Source organism: Bombina bombina, chromosome 3, assembly GCF_027579735.1.
Source record: "Bombina bombina isolate aBomBom1 chromosome 3, aBomBom1.pri, whole genome shotgun sequence".
In the NCBI taxonomy this organism is placed as follows: Eukaryota; Metazoa; Chordata; class Amphibia; order Anura; family Bombinatoridae; genus Bombina; species Bombina bombina.
In genome coordinates this window covers 547,685,066-547,697,594 of record NC_069501.1, presented here as the reverse complement: position 1 = coordinate 547,697,594, position 12,529 = coordinate 547,685,066, and positions in this window count along the sequence as shown.

The window sequence follows — 12,529 nt, the reverse complement described above, 5'->3', positions numbered from 1 at the left end:
CAAATTCTCTTACATTAACAGGAACATCCTGAACATTAGATGTTGAAGGAAAAACAACAGGTAATGGATTATTACTAATGGAGACATTATCTGCGTTAGAAAGTTTATCATGACAACTAACACAAACTACAGCCGGAGGAACAGTTACCAAAAGTTTACAACAAATGCAATTAGCTTTGGTAGAACCGACATCAGGCAGCGTCTTTCCAGAAGTAGATTCTGATCCAGGGTCAGGTTGTGACATCTTGCAATATGTAATAGAAAAAACAACATATAAAGCAAAATTATCAAATTCCTTAAATGACTGTTTCAGGAATGGGAAAAAATGCAAAACAAACAAGCCTCTAGCAACCAGAAGCAACAAAAAAATGAGACTGAAATAATGTGAAAAAACTGGCGCCAAGTATGACTCCCACTTTTTTGGCGCCAAGTATGACGCCCACATTTTTTGGCGCCAAGTATGACGCCCACATTGGCGCCAAAACGACGCCCACATTTTTTGGCGAAAAAAAACCCGTCTAACACACATGCGTCAAAAAATTACGCAACCACGTGAAAACTTCCGGCGTCAACTATGTCGCTGGAAATGATGAAATTTTGCGCCAAAAAAGGTCGCGCCAAAAATGACGCAATAAATTGAAGCATTTTCTGCCCCCGCAAGTCTAACAGTCCGCAAGGAAAAAAGTCAATTTGAAATTTTAAGGTAAGAAAAAATATTTATTAATATGCTTTTTCCCAAAAAATGAAACTGACAGTCTGAAAGAAGGAATACTGATTATCCTGAATCAAGGCAAATATAAGTTTAAAACATATATTTAGAACTTTACATATAAAGTGCCCAACCATAGCTTTGAGTGTCATAAATAGAAATAAGATTTACTTACCCCAAGACACTCATCTACATATAGTAGATAGCCAAACCAGTACTGAAACGAGAATCAGTAGAGGTAATGGTATATCGTCGATCTGAAAAGGGAGGTAGGAGAAGAAATCTCTACGACCGATAACAGAGAACCTATGAAATAGATCCCCTAGAGGAAGACCATGGTATTCAAATAGGCAATACTCTCTTCACATCCCTCTGACATTCACTGCACTCTGAGAGGAAAACCGGGCTTCAGCCTGCTGCGAAGCGCATATCAACGTAGAAATCTAGCACAAACTTACTTCACCACCTCCATGGGAGGCAAAGTTTGTAAAACTGAATTGTGGGTGTGGCGAGGGGTGTATTTATAGGCATTTTGAGGTTTGGGAAACTTTGCCCCTCCTGGTAGGAATGTATATCCCATACGTCACTAGCTCATGGACTCTTGCTAATTACATGAAAGAAAACTAAAATAATATGGTTGCATAAGTCTTATAACTGGGGATGTAGCGGTGTTTAGAATTGAGCAATCACATTCAAAATCATGTTAAATAGGAGTCAGTACACACCTGCCATCATGTAAAACGCCTCTGATTAAAGGGATAGTAAACCCAAAAACTTTTTAAATCTTTATTAAAACTTCATTATGTATGTGACATATTTCAAATAAGTACCTGTTAAATTTTTTCACTCGTTTTCTAGTTATTCTAAATCAAATATCTTTATATTGCCAAGCCCATTTTTATCACATTATGTGGACCCTATAATGATGTTCTACCTAGGTAGAAACATCATGGCGGTCCGCATGCGCATATAATTATTTTAATAGTAACGCATGTGCATTTTGGCACCTCAGTCCTAGCATGACCGTCACTATTCTGGCACAGGAAGCAGGGCGGACTTCATGATAGTGACATCAATGTTGGTGGGAGTGGCGCACCAGAGCGCTGAAGATTCACGGAACACAAACACATTGGGGAATCATCTGTGTTACTTTACTAGAGGTAAGTATAATAAGTACCCCTAGGTCAACGAGCAAGTTGATTTGATCTTAGTAAAAGGACGTTACCCTTAGACTATCAGTTTTTTTAACCCCTAGAAAAACGAGCATGTTTTTTTCTTATAAGGCAGTGACTTATAAGAGTGACTAACCAGCAATTATTTTTAACCCCTAGACTAACGAGCAAGTTGTTTTGTTCTTACAACACTCAGATTAATCGCAGGAGCTGCAAAGATTAAAAGCAATAGCAAATTCAGATGCGACTAAAGTTAATTATTAACATCTGAATTTGCTATTGCTTTTAATCTTTGCAGCTCCTGCGATTAATCTGAGTGTTGTAAGAACAAAACAACTTGCTCGTTAGTCTAGGGGTTAAAAATAATTGCTGGTTAGTCACTCTTATAAGTCACTGCCTTATAAGAAAAAAACATGCTCGTTTTTCTAGGGGTTAAAAAATTGATAGTCTATGGGTAACGTCCTTTTACTAAGATCAAATCAACTTGCTTGTTAGCCTAGGGGTACTTATTATACTTACCTCTAGTAAAGTAACAGATGATTCCCCAATGTGCTTGTGTTCCATGAATCTTCAGCGCTGAGCGCTCTGGTGCGCCACTCCCACCAACGTTGATGTCACTCTCATGAAGTCCGCCCTGCTTCCTGTGCCAGAATAGTGACGGTCATGCTAGGACTGAGGGGCCAAAATGCGCATGCGTTACTGTTAAAGATCTTAGATGAAGAATAATTAGAAAACGAGTGAAAAAATTTAACAGGTACTTATTTGAAATATGTCACATAAATAATGAAGTTTTAATAAAGATTTAAAAAGTTATTGGGTTTACTATCCCTTTAACCCCAAATAAAGTTCAGCTGTTCTAGTAGGTCTTTCCTGACATTTTCTTAGTCACAACCTACAGCAAAAGCCATGGCTCGCAGAGAGCTTCTAAAGCATCAGAGGGATCTCATTGTTAAAAGGTATAATTCAGGAGAATGGTACAAAAGAATTTCCAAGGCATTAGATATACCATGGAACACAGTGAAGACAGTCATCATCAAGTGGAGAAAATATGGCGCAACAGTGACATTACCAAGAACTGGACGTCCCTCCAAAATTGATGAAAAGATGAGAAGAAAACTGGTATTGGAGGCTGCCAAGAAGCCTACAGCCCCATTAAAGGAGCTGCAGGAATATCTGGAAATTACTGGCTGTGTGGTGCATGTGACAACAATCGCCTGTATTCTTCATATGTCTGGGCTATGGGGTAGAGTGGCAAGACGGAAGCCTTTGCTTATGAAAAAAAAACATCCGAGCCTGGCCAAATTTTGCAAAAACACATCTGAAGTCTCCTAAAAGCATGTCGCAAAAGGTGTTCTGGTTTGATGAAACTTTTTGGCCATAATTCCAAAAGATATGTTCGGTGCAAAAACAACACTGCATATAACCAAAAGAACACCATACCCACAGTGAAGCATGCTTCTGCTAGAAAGCTGAACATGAAGAGGAACTTCATCTTTCAGCATGACAACAACCCAAAGCTTACATCCAAATCAACAAAGGAAAAAAAAAAAAATATATATATATATATATACGTGTGTGTGTGTGTGTATATATATATATATATATATACACATACATACACACACACACACACACACATAAACACATACAGAGAAAGTCCAGCACTCACAAGCTAAGATTAAAAGCAAAAATAGAAGGGTTAGTTACCACATCTGGCCAAATGGGACAAGCCCAGGTACCTCGTCAAGGTCCCTTCCAAAACCTGGGTCCCTAAAACAGTCACATAATGCAAGCCCTCAATCCAACGAACTGGGAACAAGTGAAGGGTGCACATATATACTTTTCCCTATGGGACTTGCATCCATGCCTATCTGGGGTTAACTGGCTGTGACTCTGGAGACAGCACCGCTTCCTGTGAGTGCCAGTGAGTGACAAAATCAAAAGGAGGGGGAGGCGGCCATTTCAAAACGGCCGAGGGACAACTAATAAGTCTTTTTACTTGCACACTATTTTCTAAAATTTGGCTACAATTTGCACTATTAATACTTAGAAACTATTTAAATGAGTAAGAACATTTTTTGGGTTGACTTGCCCTTTAAGGCAAGCTTTTTGAGGAAAGGAAAACATATCCCCCTCTTCTTATATAGCGTTGCATGAACGTTAAATCACTAAGCAAGATGCATTTTAGGAAAGCCGTAACTGTCAGAGTGCGCACTTTTCAATACAAATTTAGACAAAAAAAGGTGCGCTGATGAGCGCATCAATTGACGTCTAATGTGCGCATATTGAGACGAGTTGTTGCGCCAAGAGTGACACGTTACAATTTAAACGTAAGTGCACGTATAAAGACGCACTAATCAATTTATATATAATGCATGCTGCTGTGTGAAAAAAACATAATTTATGCTTACCTGATAAATTTATTTCTCTTGTAGTGTATTCAGTCCACGGATCATCCATTACTTATGGGATATATTCCCTTCCCAACAGGAAGTTGCAAGAGGATCACCCAAGCAGAGCTGCTATATAGCTCCTCCCCTCACATGTCATATCCAGTCATTCGACCGAAACAAAACAAGAAAGGAGAAACCATAGTGTGCAGTGGTGACTGGAGTTTTAATTAAAATTTAGATCTGCCTTAAAAAGACAGGGCGGGCCGTGGACTGAATACACTACAAGAGAAATAAATTTATCAGGTAAGCATAAATTATGTTTTCTCTTGTTAAGTGTATTCAGTCCACGGGTCATCCATTACTTATGGGATACCAATACCAAAGCTAAAGTACACGGATGATGGGAGGGACAAGGCAGGAACTTTAAACGGAAGGAACCACTGACTGTAGAACCTTTCTCCCAAAAACAGCCTCCGAAGAAGCAAGTGTGTCAAATTTGTAAAATTTTGAAAAGGTATGAAGCGAAGACCAAGTCGCAGCCTTGCAAATCTGTTCAACAGAGGCCTCATTCTTAAAGGCCCAGGTGGAAGCCACAGCTCTAGTGGAATGAGCTGTAATTCTTTCAGGAGGCTGCTGTCCAGCAGTCTCATAGGCTAAACGTATTATGCTACGAAGCCAAAAGGAGAGAGAGGTAGCCGAAGCTTTTTGACCTCTCCTCTGACCAGAATAAACGACAAACAGGGAAGAAGTTTGACGAAAATCTTTAGTTGTCTGTAAATAGAACTTCAGGGCACGGACTACGTCCAGATTATGCAAAAGTTGTTCCTTCTTTGAAGAAGGGTTAGGACATAATGATGGAACAACAATCTCTTGATTGATATTCCTGTTAGAAACTACCTTAGGTAAGAACCCAGGTTTAGTACGCAGAACTACCTTGTCTGAATGGAAAATCAGATAAGGAGAATCACAATGTAAGGCAGATAACTCAGAGACTCTTTGAGCCGAGGAAATAGCCATCAAAAACAGAACTTTCCAAGATAACAGCTTAATATCAATGGAATGAAGGGGTTCAAACGGAACACCTTGAAGAACTTTAAGAACTAAGTTTAAGCTCCACGGCGGAGCAACAGTCTTAAACACAGGCTTAATCCTAGCCAAAGCCTGACAAAAAGCCTGAACGTCTGGAACTTCTGCCAGACGTTTGTGTAGAAGAATAGACAGAGCAGAAATCTGTCCCTTTAACGAACTAGCAGATAAGCCCTTTTCTAAACCCTCTTGTAGAAAAGACAATATCCTAGGAATCCTAACCTTACTCCATGAGTAACTCTTGGATTCGCACCAATATAAATATTTACGCCATATCTTATGGTAAATTTTTCTGGTAACAGGTTTCCGAGCCTGTATTAAGGTATCAATAACCGACTCCGAGAAGCCACGCTTTGACAGAATCAAGCGTTCAATCTCCATGCAGTCAGCCTCAGAGAAATTAGATTTGGATGGTTGAAAGGACCCTGAATTAGAAGGTCCTGCCTCAGAGGCAGAGACCATGGTGGACAGGACGACATGTCCACTAGGTCTGCATACCAGGTCCTGCATGGCCACGCAGGCGCTATCAGAATCACAGATGCTCTCTCCTGTTTGATCTTGGCAATCAGTCGAGGAAGTAGCGGAAATGGTGGAAACACATAAGCCATGTTGAAAACCCAAGGGGCTGCTAGAGCATCTATCAGCGCCGCTCCCGGGTCCCTGGACCTGGATCCGTAACAAGGAAGTTTGGCGTTCTGGCGAGACGCTATGAGATCCAGTTCTGGTTTGCCCCAACGATGAATCAGTTGAGCGAAGACCTCCGGATGAAGTTCCCACTCCCCCGGATGAAAAGTCTGGCGACTTAGAAAGTCCGCCTCCCAGTTCTCCACGCCTGGGATATAGATTGCTGACAGGTGGCAAGAGTGAGACTCTGCCCAGCGAATTATCTTTGAGACTTCCAACATCGCTAGGGAACTCCTGGTTCCCCCTTGATGGTTGATGTAAGCCACAGTCGTGATGTTGTCCGACTGAAATCTGATGAACCTCAGAGTTGCTAACTGAGGCCAAGCTAGAAGAGCATTGAATATTGCTCTTAACTCCAGAATATTTATTGGGAGGAGTTTCTCCTCCTGAGTCCACGATCCCTGAGCCTTCAGGGAGTTCCAGACTGCGCCCCAACCTAGAAGGCTGGCGTCTGTTGTTACAATCGTCCAATCTGGCCTGCGAAAGGTCCTCCCCTTGGACAGATGGAGCCGAGAAAGCCACCAGAGAAGGGAATCTCTGGTCTCCTGATCCAGATTTAGTAGAGGGGACAAATCTGAGTAATCCCCATTCCACTGACTTAGCATGCATAATTGCAGCGGTCTGAGATGCAGGCGCGCAAATGGTACTATGTCCATTGCCGCTACCATTAAGCCGATTACTTCCATGCACTGAGCTACTGACGGGTGTGGAATGGAATGAAGGGCACGGCAAGCATTTAGAAGTTTTGATAACCTGGACTCCGTCAGGTAAATTTTCATCTCTATAGAATCTATAAGAGTCCCTAGGAAGGGAACCCTTGTGAGTGGTAATAGAGAACTCTTTTCCACGTTCACCTTCCACCCATGCAACCTCAGAAATGCCAGAACTATCTCTGTATGAGACTTGGCAATTTGAAAACTTGACGCTTGTATCAGAATGTCGTCTAGGTACGGAGCCACCGCTATGCCTCGCGGTCTTAGCACCGCCAAAAGTGAGCCCAGAACCTTTGTAAAAATTCTCGGGGCCGTAGCTAACCCGAAGGGAAGAGCTACAAACTGGTAATGCCTGTCTAGAAAGGAAAATCTTAGGTACCGATAATGATCTTTGTGAATCGGTATGTGAAGGTAGGCATCCTTTAAGTCCACTGTGGTCATATACTGACCCTCTTGGATCATGGGTAGGATGGTTCGAATAGTTTCCATTTTGAATGATGGAACTCTTAGGAATTTGTTTAAGATTTTTAGGTCCAAGATTGGCCTGAAGGTTCCCTCTTTCTTGGGAACCACAAACTGATTTGAGTAAAATCCTTGCCCTTGTTCCGTCCGCGGAACTGGGTGGATCACCCCCCTTAGTAAGAGGTCTTGTACACAGCGTAGAAATGCCTCTTTCTTTATTTGGTTTGCTGATAACCTTGAAAGATTAAATCTCCCTTGTGGAGGAGAAGCTTTGAAGTCCAGCAGATATCCCTGAGATATGATCTCCAACGCCCAGGGATCCTGGACATCTCTTGCCCAAGCCTGGGCGAAGAGAGAAAGTCTGCCCCCCACTAGATCCATTTCCGGATAGGGGGCCCTCTCTTCATGCTGTCTTAGGGGCAGAAGTAGGTTTTCTGGCCTGCTTGCCCTTGTTCCAGGACTGGTTAGCTTTCCAGCCCTGTCTGTAACGAGCAACAGTTCCTTCCTGTTTTGGAGCGGAGGAAGTTGATGCTGCTCCTGCCTTGAGGTTACGAAAGGCACGAAAATTAGACTGTTTGGCCTTTGATTTGGCCCTGTCCTGAGGAAGAGTATGACCAGTAATGTCAGCAATAATTTCTTTCAAGCCGGGCCCGAATAAGGTCTGCCCTTTGAAAGGAATATTAAGCAATTTAGATTTAGAAGTCACGTCATCTGACCAGGATTTAAGCCATAGCGCTCTGCCTGGATTGCGAATCCGGAGTTCTTAGCCGTTAGTTTAGTTAAATGTACAACGGCATCAGAAACAAATGCGTTAGCTAGCTTAAGTGCTTTAAGCTTGTCCATAATATCATCCAATGGAGCTGTGCGAATGGCCTCTTCCAGAGACTCAAACCAGAATGCCGCAGCAGCAGTGACAGGCGCAATGCATGCAAGGGGCTGTAAGATAAAACCTTGTTGAACAAACATTCTCTTAAGGTAACCTAACTTTTTATCCATTGGATCCGAAAAAGCACAACTATCCTCCACCGGGATAGTGGTACGCTTAGCTAAAGTAGAAACTGCTCCCTCCACCTTAGGGACCGTCTGCCATAAGTCTCGTGTGGTGGCGTCTATTGGAAACATTTTCCTAAATATAGGAGGAGGGGAAAAGGGCACACCGGGTCTATCCAACTCCTTGCTAATAATCTCTGTAAGCCTTTTAGGTATAGGAAAAACGTCAGTACACACCGGCACCGCATAGTATCTATCCAGCCTACATAATTTCTCTGGAATTGCAACTGTGTTACAATCATTCAGAGCCGCTAATACCTCCCCTAGCAATACACAGAGGTTCTCAAGCTTAAATTTAAAATTAGAAATCTCTGAATCCGGTCTCCCTGGATCAGATCCGTCACCCACAGAATGAAGCTCTCCGTCCTCATGTTCTGCAAATTGTGACGCAGTATCGGACATGGCTCTCACATCATCAGCGCGCTCTGTCCTTAACCCAGAGCTATCGCGCTTGCCTCTTAATTCTGGCAATTTAGATAATACCTCTGTCATAACAGTAGCCATGTCTTGCAAAGTGATTTGTATGGGCCTCTCTGATGTACTTGGCGCCACAATATCACGCGCCTCCTGAGCGGGAGGCGAAGGTACTGACACGTGAGGAGAGTTAGTCGGCATAACTTCCCCCTCGTTGTCTGGTGATAATTTCTTTACAGATAAAGACTGACTTTTATTTAAAGTGACATCAATACATTTAGTACACATATTTCTATGGGGCTCCACATTGGCCTTCAAACATAGTGAACAAACAGATTCATCTGTGTCAGACATGTTTAAACAGACTAGCAATGAGACTAGCAAGCTTGGAAAATACTTTCAAATAAATTTACAAGCAATATAAAAAACGTTACTGCGCCTATAAGAAGCACAAAAAAAAACAAAAAACTGTCACAGTTGAAATAACAATGAACCAAAACAGTTATAGCAACCAAATTTTCACAGTAAATGTATTAAGTTAGCAAAGGATTGCACCCACTAGCAAATGGATGATTAACCCCTTAATACCCAAAACGGATAATCAATTTAACAATTAACGTTTTTATCACAGTCAAACACACTGTCACAGGTCTGCTGTGACTGATTACCTCCCTCAAAATGAATTTTGAAGACCCCTGAGCTCTCTAGAGACGTCCTGGATCATGGAGGAAGAAGCAGGAAGACTGTGACTGAATTTTTACTGCGCAAAAAAGCGCTAAAATAGGCCCCTCCCACTCATATTACAACAGTGGGAAACCTCAGTTAACTGTTTCTATGCAGAAATATACGTTAGCCATGTGGAAAAAAATCATGCCCCAATAAGTTTTATCACCAAAGTACCTCACAAAAACGATTAACATGCCAGTAAACATTTTAAACATCCATTTTAAAGGTTATGTAGTGTTATTAATAAGCCTGCTACCAGTCGCTTCTACTGCAGTTAAGGCTCATACATTACTTCAGTATTAACAGCATTTTCTTAGTCAAATTCCATTCCTTAGAAAATTACTTTACTGCACATACATTCATCAGCCTGATACAAGTCGCTACTACTGCATTTAAGGCTGTACTTACATTACATCGGTATCAGCAGTATTTTCTTAGTCAATTCCATTCCTTAGAAAAATATTTTACTGCACATACCTCATTTGCAGGGGACCCCGCATGCTATTCCCTTTTCTGAAGTTACCCCACTCCTCAGAATGTGCTAGAACAGCCAGTGGATCTTAGTTACTTCTGCTAAGATCATAGAAAACGCAGGCAGATTCTTCTTCTAAATACTGCCTGAGATAAAAACAGCACACTCCGGTGCCATTTTAAAAACATAATTTATGCTTACCTGATAAATTTATTTCTCTTGTAGTGTATCCAGTCCACGGATCATCCATTACTTGTGGGATATTCTCCTTCCCAACAGGAAGTTGCAAGAGGATCACCCACAGCAGAGCTGCTATATAGCTCCTCCCCTAACTGTCATATCCAGTCATTCGACCGAAAACAAACAGAGAAAGGAGAAACCATAGGGTGCAGTGGTGACTGTAGTTTAATTAAAATTTAGACCTGCCTTAAAAGGACAGGGCGGGCCGTGGACTGGATACACTACAAGAGAAATAAATTTATCAGGTAAGCATAAATTATGTTTTCTCTTGTTAAGTGTATCCAGTCCACGGATCATCCATTACTTGTGGGATACCAATACCAAAGCTAAAGTACACGGATGATGGGAGGGACAAGGCAGGATTAAGCGGAAGGAACCACTGCCCGAAGAACCTTTCTCCCAAAAACAGCCTCCGAAGAAGCAAAAGTATCAAATTTGTAAAATTTTGAAAAAGTGTGAAGCGAAGACCAAGTCGCAGCCTTGCAAATCTGTTCAGAGGCCTAATTTTTGAAGGCCCATGTGGAAGCCACAGCTCTAGTAGAATGAGCTGTAATCCTTTCAGGGAGCTGCTGTCCAGCAGTCTCATAGGCTAGGCGTATTACGCTCCGAAGCCAAAAGGACAGAGAGGTTGCCGAAGCTTTTTGACCTCTCCTCTGTCCAGAGTAAACGACAAACAGGGAAGATGTTTGACGAAAATCCTTAGTAGCTTGTAAGTAAAACTTCAAGGCACGGACTACGTCCAGATTATGTAAAAGACGTTCCTTCTTTGAAGAAGGATTAGGACACAATGATGGAACAACAATCTCTTGATTGATATTCTTGTTAAAAACCACCTTAGGTAAAAACCCAGGTTTGGTACGCAGAACTACCTTATCTGCATGAAAAATCAGATAAGGAGAATCACATTGTAAGGCAGATAGCTCAGAGACTCTCTGAGCCGAGGAAATAGCCATCAAAAACAGAACTTTCCAAGATAAAAGTTTAATATCAATGGAATGAAGGGGTTCAAACGGAACTCCTTGAAGAACTTTAAGAACCAAGTTTAAGCTCCACGGAGGAGCAACAGGTTAAAACACAGGCTTAATTCTAACCAAAGCCTGGCAAAATGCCTGAACATCTGGAACCTCTGCCAGACGCTTGTGCAAAAGAATAGACAGAGCAGAAATCTGTCCCTTTAAGGAACTAGCTGATAATCCTTTGTCCAAGCCCTCTTGGAGAAAAGACAATATTCTAGGAATCCTAACCTTACTCCATGAGTAATTCTTGGATTCACACCAATAATGATATTTACTCCATATCTTGTGCTAGATTTTCCTGGTAACAGGCTTTCGTGCCTGTATTAAGGTATCACTGACTGACTCGGAGAAGCCACGCTTTGATAGAATCAAGCGTTCAATCTCCATGCAGTCAGTCTCAGAGAAATTAGATTTGGATGATTGAAAGGACCTTGTATCAAAAGGTCCTGTCTTAGAGGCAGAGTCCATGGTGGAAAGGATGACATGTGCACTAGGTCTGCATACCAAGTCCTGCGTGGCCACGCAGGTGCTATCAGAATCACCGATGCTCTCTCCTTTTTGATTTTGGCAATCAGTTGAGGGAGCAGAGGAAACGGTGGAAACACATAAGCCAGGTTGAAGAACCAAGGCGCTGCTAAAGCATCTATCAGCGTCGCTTCTGGGTCCCTGGACCTGGATCCGTAACAAGGGAGCTTGGCGTTCTGGCGAGACGCCATGAGATCCAACTCTGGTTTGCCCCAACGATGAATCAATTGAGCAAACACCTCCGGATGGAGTTCCCACTCCCCCGGATGGAAAGTCTGACGACTTAGAAAATCCGCCTCCCAGTTCTCCACGCCTGGGATATGGATTGCTAACAGGTGGCAAGAGTGGGACTCTGCCCAGCGAATTATTTTTGAGACTTCTAACATCGCTAGGGAACTCCTGGTTCCCCCTTGATGGTTGATGTAAGCCACAGTCGTGATGTTGTCCGACTGAAATCTGATGAACCTCAGTGTTGCTGAGGCCAAGCCAGAAGAGCATTGAATATCGCTCTTAACTCCAGAATATTTATTGGAAGGAGTTTCTCCTCCTGAGTCCACAATCCCTGTGCCTTCAGGGAGTTCCAGACTGCACCCCAACCTAGAAGGCTGGCATCTGTTGTTACAATTGTCCAATCTGGCCTGCGAAAGGTCATACCCTTGGACAGGTGGACCCGAGACAACCACCAGAGAAGAGAATCTCTGGTCTCTTGATCCAGATTTAGCAGAGGGGACAAATCTGTGTAATCCCCATTCCACTGACTCAGAATGCATAATTGCAGCGGTCTGAGATGTAGGCGCGCAAATGGCACTATGTCCATTGCCGCTACCATTAAGCCGATTACCTCCATACACTGAGCCACCGAAGGGC